The sequence below is a fragment of the Spermophilus citellus genome (assembly GCF_964194105.1).
Source record: "Spermophilus citellus genome assembly, chromosome: 13".
NCBI lineage: Eukaryota > Metazoa > Chordata > Mammalia > Rodentia > Sciuridae > Spermophilus > Spermophilus citellus.
In genome coordinates this window covers 92582549-92596198 of record NC_138193.1, presented here as the reverse complement: position 1 = coordinate 92596198, position 13650 = coordinate 92582549, and the positions used below count along the sequence as shown (strand labels likewise).

Below are 13650 nucleotides of genomic sequence, written 5' to 3'. Positions count from 1 at the left end.
TCACCTACTGATTTACCTTTTGACTTCAGGGAAAAAAAAAATACAGCTTGTAATTTAATCTGCCAGATGTGTTTTCCATTCTGCAACTCCCGGGTTTGGAGGAGCCATTAGGTTCCCTTGGGCAGAGACCTCCGCTGAATTTCCAATTTGGTTTCTCGCCTCTGCACCCATGATTTTCTGCACCCCCTCCGCGCAGGTCAGAGCAGGAAATATATGAGGCCCCTTTAAAGGAACCCTCAGGGACACGCGCCCAGGGTGCTCCCCCGGCCGCGGGGCAGGGGCGGGGCGCCGGAGACCCGGGCTTCCCACGCAGCCGGGGACGCCGTTGCGTCAGGGCTCCCGCAGCCAATCAGGATGGATCCTGGCAGGACGCATTACTAGGGCGACGGCCGGGTACCTCCTCGGGATGAATTAGCGGCGGGTTCTGCCCCGAGGTTTGACCCCTTAGGAATCTCCGGCCTGTCCACGTGGCCCCTGCGGCGTGGCACGGCATTCCCTGCCCGTCACAGGTGGGCGGCCAGAATTGCCAGGTGGGGGATAGGATGCGGGTAAAATGGCGGCGACCCGGGGATCTCCGAGTTGCGGGAGGAGGAGGCGCAACTACCGCTCCTCCCCGCGAGCTGCGGGCCTCCCCCGGGCTGCGGCCCAGGTGATGGTCACTCCGCCGGGAATTGGGGTTCCAGCTTGCGGGGAGGTTTCACCCTCTCAGGTTTGAGGAGACGCGGGCGAGCGATTCGCAGAAGGTGGCGGAGGCCTTAGCAGCAGAGGGGCCGCGCGAGTCAGGGCGGCGAGGGCGAGGTGGTCGTGGGGCTGGCAGGGTTAGGTGCCCCGTTGGTGCTCTGGACGGAGCTTGGGACCTTCCCGCCCAGACCTCGGGGGTTCTGGGAGCTGCATTGTCCTGACCACACCCCGAGCATGCCCCTGTTAAAATATCCTGAGCCAAAATGTCGCAAATGGCAGCCACGTGCCAGACTTGAGCGGGAGCTGTCGAGGGCAGGGGCTGCAGCTGTTTTGCATAAAGAGGTGTGAGTGGTAGCTGCCAGCGTGGCAGTGCCGCGAAGGTAAAGGTAGGTTTTGCTAGAGGCTGATGCCAAAACCTGAACTTTAGGAGGCTTCTTTGCATTTAACTGCCTGTTTGAAGAGATAGAAAGATAAGGCTCTTACTTGTAGTTGTAGAGCCATCCGCTTTCTGGTGGGTCCCTGGGTTTGGGGTGCGTTTCCTTGCAGCGTTGCATCTGCCTTTGAAGTTCATTACTGTATTCATACAGGCACTGAATTGCTTTATATGGATAAGATTGGGGAGTGAATTTCAGTTTAAACTCAAAGTACTTAAGTGTTGTTTAAAATATTGCTAAGATGAAACATTATTAATATTCCTCACTTATTTGGGCAAAGAAATGTGTCATGAAGTATAACTAGTTGGGTTTTAAAAACTGTTTTGATCAAAGTCCTTTATGAAAAATTGTATATTTTCGAGTTAGTGAAAGAAAATTGCTTTTTTTCCCCCAATTTTTATGTTGTACTTTGATGTGACAGATAGACAGATAAAGCATAATTAAGTGATTTTTCGTGTTTGGTGACAGGCTTGATTTTTGTGGAGTTCATTGTTCTGTAATTGAGGAAGCACCTAGCACTTTGTGTGAGTCAGGCACTGTGAAAGTGAGGCTGCTTCTACCTTTCAACTTGAGCAAATTGTGGGAATCATCTATCCCTACAGGTCAGAAAACGGTTGCTGCTGACCACCAGAAGGAAATAATGGGGAAATCCCCAAAGACTCTTCCAAATGGATTTTGGAGATTTGGTCAGTTTGTTTTGGGGTTGAAATTATGTGTGATTATGTTCAAACTATGCCTCGAAGTATTTTAGGGCAATCTTGTAACTACTATGTTGGATGCCCTATCTCTGAAATGGCAATAGCATTTTTTGCCTAGATAATTTCATTGTGCTGTTGTGAAGGAGGAAAAAGAGAGTGTATGTAAAAGGATTTTTTAAAAAGTTAAAAAGTACAGTGATTAGGGTTGATATTTATTATTATGCACTTACTGGCCATGCACTGTGTCGAGGGCCTTATTACATGCTCTCAGCTAGCAGCATTATGAAGTTATCATCTTTGTTTTACAGACAAGAAAAGTGAGACACATTGAAATTCAGTAATTTTGTACCAACGTGTATAACTACTATTGTCATTATGTTTAAGCTTATGTTTGTAAACTGTATGCCTCTTGTCTGTTTATATACAGATTTATGTGTTAAGGGGAAATATGTGAACAGATTTGTACTGTAATTGATTTCAAGGGAATCATTGTGATCTTTTAGTTGTTAAATAATAACTGATTCATACTGTTGGCATCTAGTAGTGATCTGTGATGACTACAGTTACTTACTTTGCTTAAGTGGTATATTCATCCTACTTTTGATGTTATTAGTTTAAAAGGTAGTTTAAAACAAAGAGTTGTGACTATTTCTACTAGGAAACACATGTCAATAATTAATATTTGAATTTTGATGAAATTCTTTGAAAGAGCTAGACATGATGGCTTGCACTCATTGTCCTGGCTACTCTGGAGGGTGAGGCAGGAGGATCACAGGTTCTAGGCCTGTCTGGGTAACTTGACAACAAAGTCTGAACATAAAATAAAAAGGACTGGGGTTGTAACTAAATGGTAGAGCATTTGCCTAGCATGCATGAGGCCCTAGGTTCAATTCCTAGTACTGGAAAAAGAAAATTCTTTGAAAGAAAAACTTGCTGGGTACTTTAAAAAATTATTTTAGGAAGGTTCACTGCTATTTTTTCTAATCTTTATAGGAATAAAAATCACAAATTAAAGTGACTTAGGGCCATTCATTCTTTCTTTGAACCTTTCTATAGTAATCTTGCCAAGACTTTGGGATTTAAAGATTAATTCCTGATCTTATTTTGAAGAGTTCAAGGAGAAACCGAAGTCCAGAAATTTGAAGACTAGTGAATGAGATGAACAAATAAATGATTAACTAATACATTGTGCTGAGAACTCAAATATAGCTGTGGTGGGTACACATAAAAGGGAATGGTTGCTTCTGCTGGGATGGACCTGGCCAAGAGAGGAAGGGAACTGACTGGAGGATACAGAAGAAAGGGCTCTGGTAGTTGAAGGAAGCAATATGAAGCCAGCATGAATGAGAGGTCCTATGAGGCTCATATGACAGTGTTGTAGGTATTGCTGGGAGAGAAGCTAGGTTGGAATTCTCAGCTAAGAGAAACTTTAAGAGACTTTATCCTGTGGGCAGTAAGGACTGAAGAAGGATTTTATTAGATGAGTAACATGATCAAAATTATATTCTTGAGAGGTGATTTATGACAGGGTGAAAGACAGAATGTAAGAAAGAGACCAGTTAAGGCCAGTTTCATACTCCAGATGAGTTGATGAGGGAGTGAACCAGGTCATCAGCTGTGGCAGAGCAGAGTTCAAATTCCACGTGTTTTGAAAGCAGAATATAAAATGGATTAGGTGTGAAGAGGTCCAGGGTGGAGGAGGCGGAACACCTGCTGGGTCAGCAGAGGCAAGAGTAAAGTAAGTTTGTTTTGTAACTATATGGTTGGAAATTGGAAATTTGTTTTTCATTAATTTAAGGAAAAGGATACAGCAGGGCTTCTTCATGATTGGGTTCAAAGGGAAAGGAAGAATTATTTAAGGTATGTTTGGGGAAAAAAGCTGTGATAATGGGCTTTAGAATTTTAAAATTTACATTAGGTTCTTAATATTTGTACAGAAGTGATTTTAATATGGAAGTAATCACTGATGAATTCTCTAGTTTATAAAGTGGATCACCCAACATTTATAATGATAGTTATCCAGCACCTAACAACATAATATGAATGCACTGCAAATTGACAGCAAGATGAAAACACAAGCCTTTCAAAGATGCAGTATTTCATGAATTGCGAGTATGGTGGAGAACTTCTCAAACCATAAGCATAAATCAAGGAATAAGTGAGTAGAGTAGATAGACATTTTTGAAAGGACTCAGAAAGCAGTGACTGTAAAAATGAATGATAAATTTGTCTTGACATTTCATTAAAACTGATAACTTCCCTCCATCTAAAAGTCACTGTTAAAAGAATGAAAAACAAAATACAGACTGGAAGAAGAAATTTGCAATTCATATATCTGACCAAGGCCTTATACTCAGAATATGTATGTTTATTTATTGGTAAAATCAGTAAGAAAAATAATTTAATTAGAAAATGAAACTTGAAGGGTACTTTCTATATGGCCAGCATGCATATAAAAAGATACTCAACATTATTAGTCAACAGGGAAATATAAATTAAACAATAATGAGATATTCATATGCCTTCCAGATTAGCTAAAATTAAAAGATGGTCAGTGCTAATGTTGGCATGGATGTAGATTGACTGGATCACATAGATAGTGTTGGTTGGAGTGTAAAATGGTACAGTCACTTTGAAAAACTGTAGCTGTGTCCACTTTTACCCATAATCCAGTCATTCTATTTCTAGGTATATCCAGGAGAAATGAATGCATGTGTTTAGAAAAAGTGCATGAAAGAATGTTCATATGTCTTTATTCAGAATAACCCCAAGTTGGATACAATCTGAATGCTCATCAGCAGAATGGATTAATAAATTGTGATATAAAAGGAATCATTAAAAAGCAACCAAAAGAGAATAAACTACAAAAACACACATCAACATGGTGAGATCTCATAGTCTTAAGGCAGACATAACTTTGCATAGTGCATGATTCCGTTAAATGAAGTTCAGAAACAACAACTACTTCCTGATGATGTAAGTCAGAATAATGGTTACTTCAGGGTGGTGGAGAATGACTGAGAAGGGGCAGGAGGAAATCTTCTAGGACACGTTGGAAAATATTCTGTGTCTTGGGATAGGCATATGACTGTGTAAAAATTTAAGTTGTACATTCTACTATTTGTGTACCTTACCATAAATACATTGTACTTTAATAGTAATAATCATAATAATCATAATAAAGAGACATAAGTAAGAATATGGCAGTGCTAGATGCTAGACTAGTTTACTTGATGAGGAAAACCAGCAGGGATAATGTTGAGAGATATGCTTTAAATTCTTTTAAAAGTAGTTTGAGAAGATCTAGGAGAGAAAATTATGAAATATAAAATTTTTTTGTTCTGAAATGACTTTTATATAATTGTCTTTCAAAAAGCAAATGTGAAATCAAAGCTGTCATATCATGCTGTTATATAGATTGGTTACAAAGTTATGCTCCAAGCCCTCCATCAATTTATTTATTCCTTGTCATAGGAACTAGTACGTAATTGCAAGTATAACCTAAATTTTATCAATATAATACATGGTACATTATGAAAATAATTGATTTTTTTTGTTTCCTTTTTTTTTTTTTTTTTTTTGAGAAATTCTCATTAACTCTTTTTTGTCATTCTGATGGTCCTTTTTTAAGAGGAATTGCTGGGTGGCCTTTTCCCCTGCTCTGCTGATTGTCCTTAGATAACAAGGACAGGCTGTACTTCCTTTGGCTGCAAGGTTTTGAATGCCATAATGGAGCTAAGAAGAGCCTTTGGTGAGATCCTGCACTGTTGAGGGTAAGATAATAACCCAAAAGGCCTTCACTCAGACCTCTCCCTAGAGAGGCAATAGGCCTCTGGGGTCTTATGGTGGTAACAGGGAGGCAAATGAAAAGGACATCTGAGGGTGGCTGTGGGTGAAAGCTAACAGTAGATGATTTACCATTCTATCCACAGTCTTTCACAGTTGAGGTTTCTGAAAGCTTGTTTACTTCCTCAGAGGAGTAGATCACTGTTCTAGGGATGCAGATGAAGGGAATGCTTACATTTCCCTTAGTTTTCCATCTCAAGAATTCACATACATGTTATATTTGTACAAAGAAATAGTAAATTCCCTTGGGAGAACTCATGAATAGCATTTTGGTGAGCTGGTATCTGGTAGTGCTGTTACAAAGAACAGAAATGCTGGATGAAAGATGGGAATGAGAGAATGATGGAAGAGAAAGGAGTGGTAGCAGTTGTCCTTAGGGCTGGGTGGAGTGAAAGGGTTGTTTCTAACTCTGCTGGAGGAAACTTGTCTTGGGAAAGGCATCTTTGGATATGGCTCTTTCTGCTGTTCTGTAAATAGTATAATTACTTTCTTGTAATGATTTCGTTCTTATATTCTGTGGCTTTTAAATAAAAATTTACCTTTGTAGGGTTAGGGAGAAAATGATGAAAACTAGTAGCTTGAGTACCAAAATGTTTCTTTACTTGAACATTTTTGGATACCTACCATAAGCTTGGTGATGGGAACAGAGTTGGGTAAGATCTAGGTAGTAGTGATAACCTCTTTTATAATAGATAGTAGCTAACATGATGGGCATGGTGGTGAATTCCAGTAATCCTGGCTACTTGGGAGGTTGAGGTAGGAGGATTGTAAATTCAAGGCCAGCCTGGGCAACTTAACAAGAATATATTAGTCAGGGTTCTCTAGAGGAGCAGAACTAACAGAATATATTCATATTCTTTAGTTTTCTCAGTCATGTAAGCCAATCTAAAATATCACTTTTTTAATATTTATATGGTGATACATTAGATTGGCTTATATCACTGAACTCCTAATCTGCAGGCCACCTGCAGGCTGGAGAGTTGAAGGAATAGGTAGCTATTCCAAGAAGTTGGAGCCTCAGAATAAGAGGAATCAATGATGTATCCCTAGAGGCCTGGAAACTTTTTGGAGAGTTGCTGGTTAGAGACCACTTTGGAAGAATGAAGGAACTAGAACTGATATCTTCAGGCAATCCTAGCAGAAGTCAAAGCATCAGCTCAAGAATTGAGTTTGGGTCTACTTTCTTGTTCTTCTAACTTTTTGTTCCATTTAGGCCCTCAACCTATTGGACTGTGCTGCCCATACTTAGGGTGGATCTCTCCCTCAGTTTGCTGTTTCACATGCCAGTCATTCTTAGAAATACCCTCATTGACATACCCTGCAGCCTCCTAATTTCAGGAATATCTTAATCCAATCAAGATGACAGTTCAGATGAGTCGTTACAGAGAACTTGTCTCAAAGTAAAACAGAAAAAGGGCCAAGGATGTAGCTTAATGGTAGAGTGGCCTGGGTTCAGTCCCCAGTATTTGGGGCAAAGGGATAATAGCTAATATTTACCAAATGCTTATTATTTATCAGATTCCATTGTAAGTGCTTTAACACCTTTTATCCTTATAACTTCCATTTTGAGATAAATACTAGTATTATCCTCATTTTTCTTTTTGAAGAATCTGAGACCCAAAGAGATTAAATGACATAAATTCAAACCTAAATGTTCTAGTTTCAGAGGCTGTGCTCTTAACTGATAAGCTTTCATGCTTGTTTTAAAGCAATATAAATTTAAAATATACTGTACTTAAGGATACTTTGAATAAGAGTGTGTCTTTTGAATTTTTGAATATTCTTGCTGGACATTAACTTTGTGGTTGATTTGCTGATTCTGTCAATGACGTGGCAGGATTTTTGTTGTTGTTGTTTTAAGAAGAAAACTAATTTTTTTTTAAGTTGTAGATGGACATGATACCTTTATTCATTATTTATTTATTTATTTATTATGAGGTGCTGAGGATCAAACCCAGTGCCTCACATGTGCTAGGCAGGTGCTCTACCACTGAGCTAGAACCGCAGTCCCATGTGGTAATTTTAAATGAGACATCCTTTTTTGCTGTTTCCCCTTTCATGTGTTGTCATATGTGTTTTTACATTTCTTTTTAATACTCTTGCATTCTCCATTATGTCACTGTGGAATTCAGTAAAAATATATTACCAGGTTTATAAGAAGAAACATAATGATATTTTATGATATATTGCTCAGACTAGAGAGCATGGATTACTGGGATAATATACTTGTAACTACAATAATAGTTAATGTAATGTAACTACAGATTTAAGTTAAATTTAAACTTAAGTTGTATTTTATTTTTAATTTTTATTTATTTTTAATATATATAATTTTATTTATTTGTTCTAATAAATGTTAATGTATTTGTTATGTATGACAACAGAATGCTCTTCGATTCATTATACACAAACAGAGCACAAGTTTTGACCTCTCTGGTTGTACCCAAAGTAGGGTCACATCATTCATGCAATCATACATGTACCTAGGGTAATGATGTCCGTCTCCTTTCACCACCTTACCTACCCCCATGTCCCTCCTTCCCCTTTGCCCTATCCAAACTTCCTTCACTCATACCATGCCCCCTACACCCCATTAAGGATTAGCATCCACTTATCAGAGGAAACATTCAGCCTCTGGGTTTTTGGTATTGGCTTACTCAGCATTATATTCTCCAACTCCATCCATTTACATGCAAATGCCACAATTTTATTGTCTTTTATTGCTGAGTAATATTCCATTGTGTGTATATTTACCAGTTTCTTTATCCATTCATTTATTTATTGATAGGCATCTAGGTTGATTACACAGTTTAGCTAATGTGAATTATGCTGCTATGAACATTGATGTGGCTGCATCACTATAGTATGCTGTTTTTGAGTCCTTTGGGTATAGACCAAGGAATGGGATAGCTGGGTCAAATGGTGGTTCCATTCCAAGTTTTCTAAGGAATCTCCATACTGCTTTCCAGATTGGCTGCACCAATTTGGAGTTCCACCAGCAGTGTATGAGTGTGCTTTTCCCCCCACATCCTTGCCAACACTTGTTGTTGTTTGTATTCTTGATAACTGCTATTCTGACTGGAGTGAGATGAAATCTTAGAGTAGTTTTGATTCATACTTCTTTAATTGCTAGGGATGTTGAACATTTTTTCATGTATTTGTTAATCGATTATATATCTTCTTCTGAGAAGTGCCTGTTCAGCTCCTTAGCCCCTTTATTGATTGGGTTGTTTGTTTTTTTGGTGTTAAGTTTTTTGAGTTCTTTATATATCCATGAGATTAGTGCTGTATCTGATGTGTGTTGTGTGGCAAAAGTTTGCTCCCCAAATGTAGGCTCTCTCTTCACCTCATTGATTGTTCCTTTTACTGAGAAGAAGCTTTTTTTAGTTTGAATCAATCCATTTATTGATTCTTGATTTTATTTCTTGTGTTATAGTATGAATTTTGTTAAGGAAGTCAGACCCTAAGCCAACATGGTGAAGATTTGGGCTTACTTTTTCTTCTTTTAGGCGCAGGGTCTCTGGTCTAATTTGTAGGTCCTTGATCCACTTTGAGTTGAGTTTTGTGCATGGTGAGAGGAGTTTAGCTTCATTTTGTATCGTATGGATTTCCAGTTTTCCCAGCACCATTTGTTGAAGAGGCTATCTTTTCTCCAATGTGTGTTTTTGGCACCTTTGTCTCATATGAGATAACTTTATGTGGGTTTGTCTCTATTCTGTATCATTGGTCTATGTGTCTATTTTGGTGCCAATACCATGCCATTTTTGTTACTATAGCTTTGTAGTATAGTTTAAGGTCTGGTATAGTGATGCCACCTGCCTCACTCTTCTTGCTAAGGATTGCTTGGCTATTTTGGGTCTCTTATTTTTTTCAAATAAATTTCATGATTTTTTTTATATATCAATAAGGAATGATGTTGGGATTTTAATTGGAATTGCATTGAATCTGATAAGCACTTTGGGTGGTGTGGCCATTTTGACAATGTTAATTCTGCCTATCTCAGAAGAGGGGAGATCTTTCCATCTTCTAAGGTCTTCTTCAGTTTTTTTTCTTTAGTATTCTGTAGTTTTCATTGTAGGGGTCTTTTACCTGTTTTGTTAAATTGATTCTGAAATATTTTATTTTTTTCGAGACTATTGTGAATGGGATAGTTTTCCTAATTTCTCTTTTAGAGGATTCATCACTTGATGTATAGAAATGCATTTGATTTATGGATATTGATCTTATATCCTGCTACATTGTTGAATTCATTTTTTAATTCTAGAAGTTTTCTCGTGGAATTTTTTTGGATTCTCTAAGTATAGAATCATGTCTTCAGCAAATAGTGGTAGTTTAGATTCTTTTCCTGTTCATATCTCTTTAATTTCTTTCATCTAATTGCTTTGGCTGGACTTTCAAGGACTATGCTGAATAGAAGTGGTGAAAGAAGGCATCCCTGGCTTGTTCCAGTGTTTAGAGGGAATGTTTTCCAGAAAAACTGGAAACAGTTTTTCTCCATTTAGAATGTTGTTGGCCTTGGGTTTAGCATAGATATCTTTTATAATGTTGAGGTATGTTCCTACTATCCCTTATTTTTCTGGTGTTTTGAACATAAAAGGGTGCATTTTATCAAATGCTTTCTGTGCATCAATTGATATAATCATATGATTCTTATCTTTAGGTCTTTTGATGTGATGAATTACATTTATTGATTTCTGTATGTTGAACCATCCTTGCATCCCTGGGATGAACACCACTTGATCATGTTTCACTATTTTTTAAATATGTTTTTGTATGCAACTTGCTAGAATTTTATTGAGAATTTTTCCATCAATGTTCATCAGGGATATTGGTCTGAAATTTTCTTTCCTTGATTTGTATCTGTCTGGTTTTAGTATCAGGATGATACTATGCTCATAGAATAAGCTTGGAAAGGTTTCCTCCTTTTCTATTTCATGGAATAATTTGAGGAGTATTGGTATTAATTATTCTTTGCAGGTCTTGTATATCTGGGCTGAGAATTCGTCTGGTCCTGAGCTTTTCTTAGTTGGTAGGCTTTTGATGGTGTCTTCTATTTCCTTGTTGAAATTGATCTGTTTCAATTGCATATGTCCTCTTGGTTCAATTTGGGTAGATCAGTTGCCTCTAGAAATTTATTGGTGTCTTCAATGTTATTTTACTGGAGTATAAATTTTCAAAATAGTTTCTAATTGTCTTTTGTATTTCAGTAGTGTCTGTTGTGATATTTCCTTTTTCATCATGAATTTTAGTAATTTGAGTTTTTCTTTCTCCCTCTTTTTATTAGGGTGGCTGAGGGTTTGTCAATTTTATTTATTTTTTCAAAGAACTAGCTTTTTGTTTTGTCAATGTTTTGAATTCTTTTGATTCAATTTTATTGATTTCAGCCCTGATTTTAATTATTTCCTGTCTTCTACTAGGTGTTGGTTTGTTCTTACTTTCCTTGGGCTTTTCAATGAAATGTTAGGTCATTTATTTGTTGACTTTTTCTTCTTTTAATGAATGAGTTTAATGCAATAAACTTTCCTCTTAGCACTGTCTTCATAGTATCCCAGAGATTTTGATACATAGTATCAGAGTTTTCACTTACCTCTAAGAATTTTTTTTATCTCCTCCCTGATGAGTAGCATATTATTTAGTTTCCAGGTGTTGGAGTAGCTTTTATTTTTTGTTTTATCATTCATATCTAATTTCATTTCATTATGGTCAGATAGAATGCAGGGTAATCTCTGTTTTTTGTATTTGCTAAGACTTGCTTTGTGACATAACGTGGTCTTTTTTGGAGAAGGATCCATGTGCTGCTGAGAAAAAAATGTATTTGTTGATGGGTGGAATATTCTATGTACATCTGTTAAGTCTAAATAATTGTTTTATTGAATTCTGTAGTTTCTTTGTTTAGTTTTTGTTTGGAAGATCTATTCAGTGGTGAGAGAGGTATGCTGAAGTCACCCAGTATTATTGTGTTGTGGTCTATTTGATTCTTGTAGCTGAGAAGGGTTGGTTTGATATACAATGCTTCATTGTTTGGGGTGTAGATATTTATATCTTGTTGAGGTATGATTCCCTTGAGTAGTATGAAATGTCCTTTATCCCTTTTCACTAACTTTGGTTTGAAGTCTACTTTATCTGATATGAGGATGGAAACCCCTGCTGGTTTATTCGATCCATGTGAGTGATAAGTTTTTTCCCCATCCTTTCACCTTCAGTCTGTGGATGTTTTTCCTGTGAGATTAGTCTCTTGAAGGATGCGTATTGTTGGGTTTGTTTTTTAAAAAATCCAATCTGGCAGTCTATGTTTTTTAATTGATGAGTTTAGGCCATTATTGAAATATGTTTTGCATTCCCAGTCATTCTGGTTTATTTTTGGTTTTTAACTTGACTTGATTGGCTTTTCCTTTAGTGTAGTTCCCTCCCTTTGCAGATTTTCATTATTCTTTTTCATTTCCTCCTTATGGAATATTTGCTAAGAGTGTTCTGTAGTGCAGGCTTTCTTGCTGTAAATTCTTTAACTTTTGTTTTATCATGGAAGGTTTTTTATTTCGTCATTAACTCTGAAGTTTAATTTTGCTGGATATAAGATTGTTGATTGGCATCCATTTTCTTTTAGTGCTTGGTATATGTTGTTCCAGGATCTCCTTTCCTTAAGGGACTGGGCTGAAAAATCTGCTGAGATCTGAATTGGTCTCCCCTATACATAATCTGATTCTTCTCTCTTGTGACCTTTAAAATTTTATCCTTATTCTGTATGCTAGTCATTTTCATTATAATGTGCCTTGGTGTAGATCTGTTGTAGTTTTGTACATTTGTAAGCTTCTTGTATTTGATTTTCCAATTCATTCTTTATGTTTGGGAATTTTTCTGATATTATTTCATTGAAGAGATTGTGCATTCCTTTGGTTTGAAACTCTGTTCCTTCCTCTATCCCAATAAATCTTAGATTTGGTCTTTTGATGTTATCTCATAATTCTTGGATGTTCTATTCATGGTTTCTTACCATTTTCAGTGTGGTCAACTTTATTTTTAAGATTGTTTATTTTGTCTTTGTTGTCTGAGGTTCTGTCTTCCAAGTGATTTAGTCTGTTGGTGATGCTTTCTATTTTTTTTTTAAATTTGGTTTATTGTTTCCTTCATTTCAAGGATTTCTATTTGGATTATTTTTCAAAATCTCTATCCCTTTCTTGAATTAATCTTTGCTGCCTGTATTTGCTGTCTTATGTCTTTGTTGGAGTGGTCAGTTTTTGCCTGTATTTGCTCTCTTAGCTCATTCTTTGATTCCCAGATCAGTTTAATTATGTACATTCTGAACACCTTCTCTGTTGTTTCATCTACTGAGCTGTCAATGGATTCTATTATTAAAGTATCTTGGTTTGTTTGGGGCATTTTCCTCTGTTGTATTTTCATGTTGTCTATGTGTCTTCCTGTCTTGCAGTATTGTAGTTTTTACCCTATAATCTTGTAGTGACCCTGCAGGTTACGAATGCCTCACCTTTAAGGGGGACATCAATGTTTATAGCACCCAGTGCAACTAATATGCAGCCATAAATCAATTAGCTTCTATTTAGATACTGACAGTTTTGCCATTACAAGACGAGTACGATTATCTTCTACCATATAGCCAGTAGGTTTGCATAAGGGTTTACAGTTTCTAGTGGTGGTTGGGAAGAGAAGGGGTGGGGTAGGATGTGATGTTGATGAGGTAGGATGTAAGAATATAGAGGTATTAGATTATAGGATAAGTGAAAGGGGAATCAAAAGAAGTTGGTTGTTTAGCAGGAGAAGATAAAAGAAAAAAAAAGAGGCAACCTCATGCAAGGCTCCCTGTCCCCTCCACAACGGGATTGTGACTGTCAGCACATCTAGTAGGGATACTCTGGTGCATATGGGCCCACAGGGACCTTGGTGATGGTCTTCCAGGTCCTGGTTGTTGCCCCTAGATGGAAGCAGCCACAGCCCTAGTTGGTGGTGGCAGTGGCATCAAGACTGTAGGTAGCTTG

The 13650-nt window shown here is 37.5% G+C and overlaps 1 protein-coding gene across 7 annotated transcripts in view; it reads left to right on the top strand.

The window, feature by feature from the left end:
• The first annotated feature begins 368 nt into the window (after positions 1-368).
• The window catches only part of LCLAT1 (lysocardiolipin acyltransferase 1), a 186330-nt gene continuing 173048 nt past the window's right edge, over positions 369-13650 (top strand). For 4 of the 7 annotated variants that reach the window (XM_081264759.1, XM_081264758.1, XM_081264757.1 and 1 more), the window contains exon 1: positions 369-509. The gene's annotated coding sequence lies outside the window, so the exon portion shown is untranslated. Of the gene's footprint in view, positions 531-612; positions 744-13650 lie in introns of those variants that run through there. The other 3 variants (XM_081264754.1, XM_081264756.1, XM_081264755.1) reach the window with 3 other exon arrangements.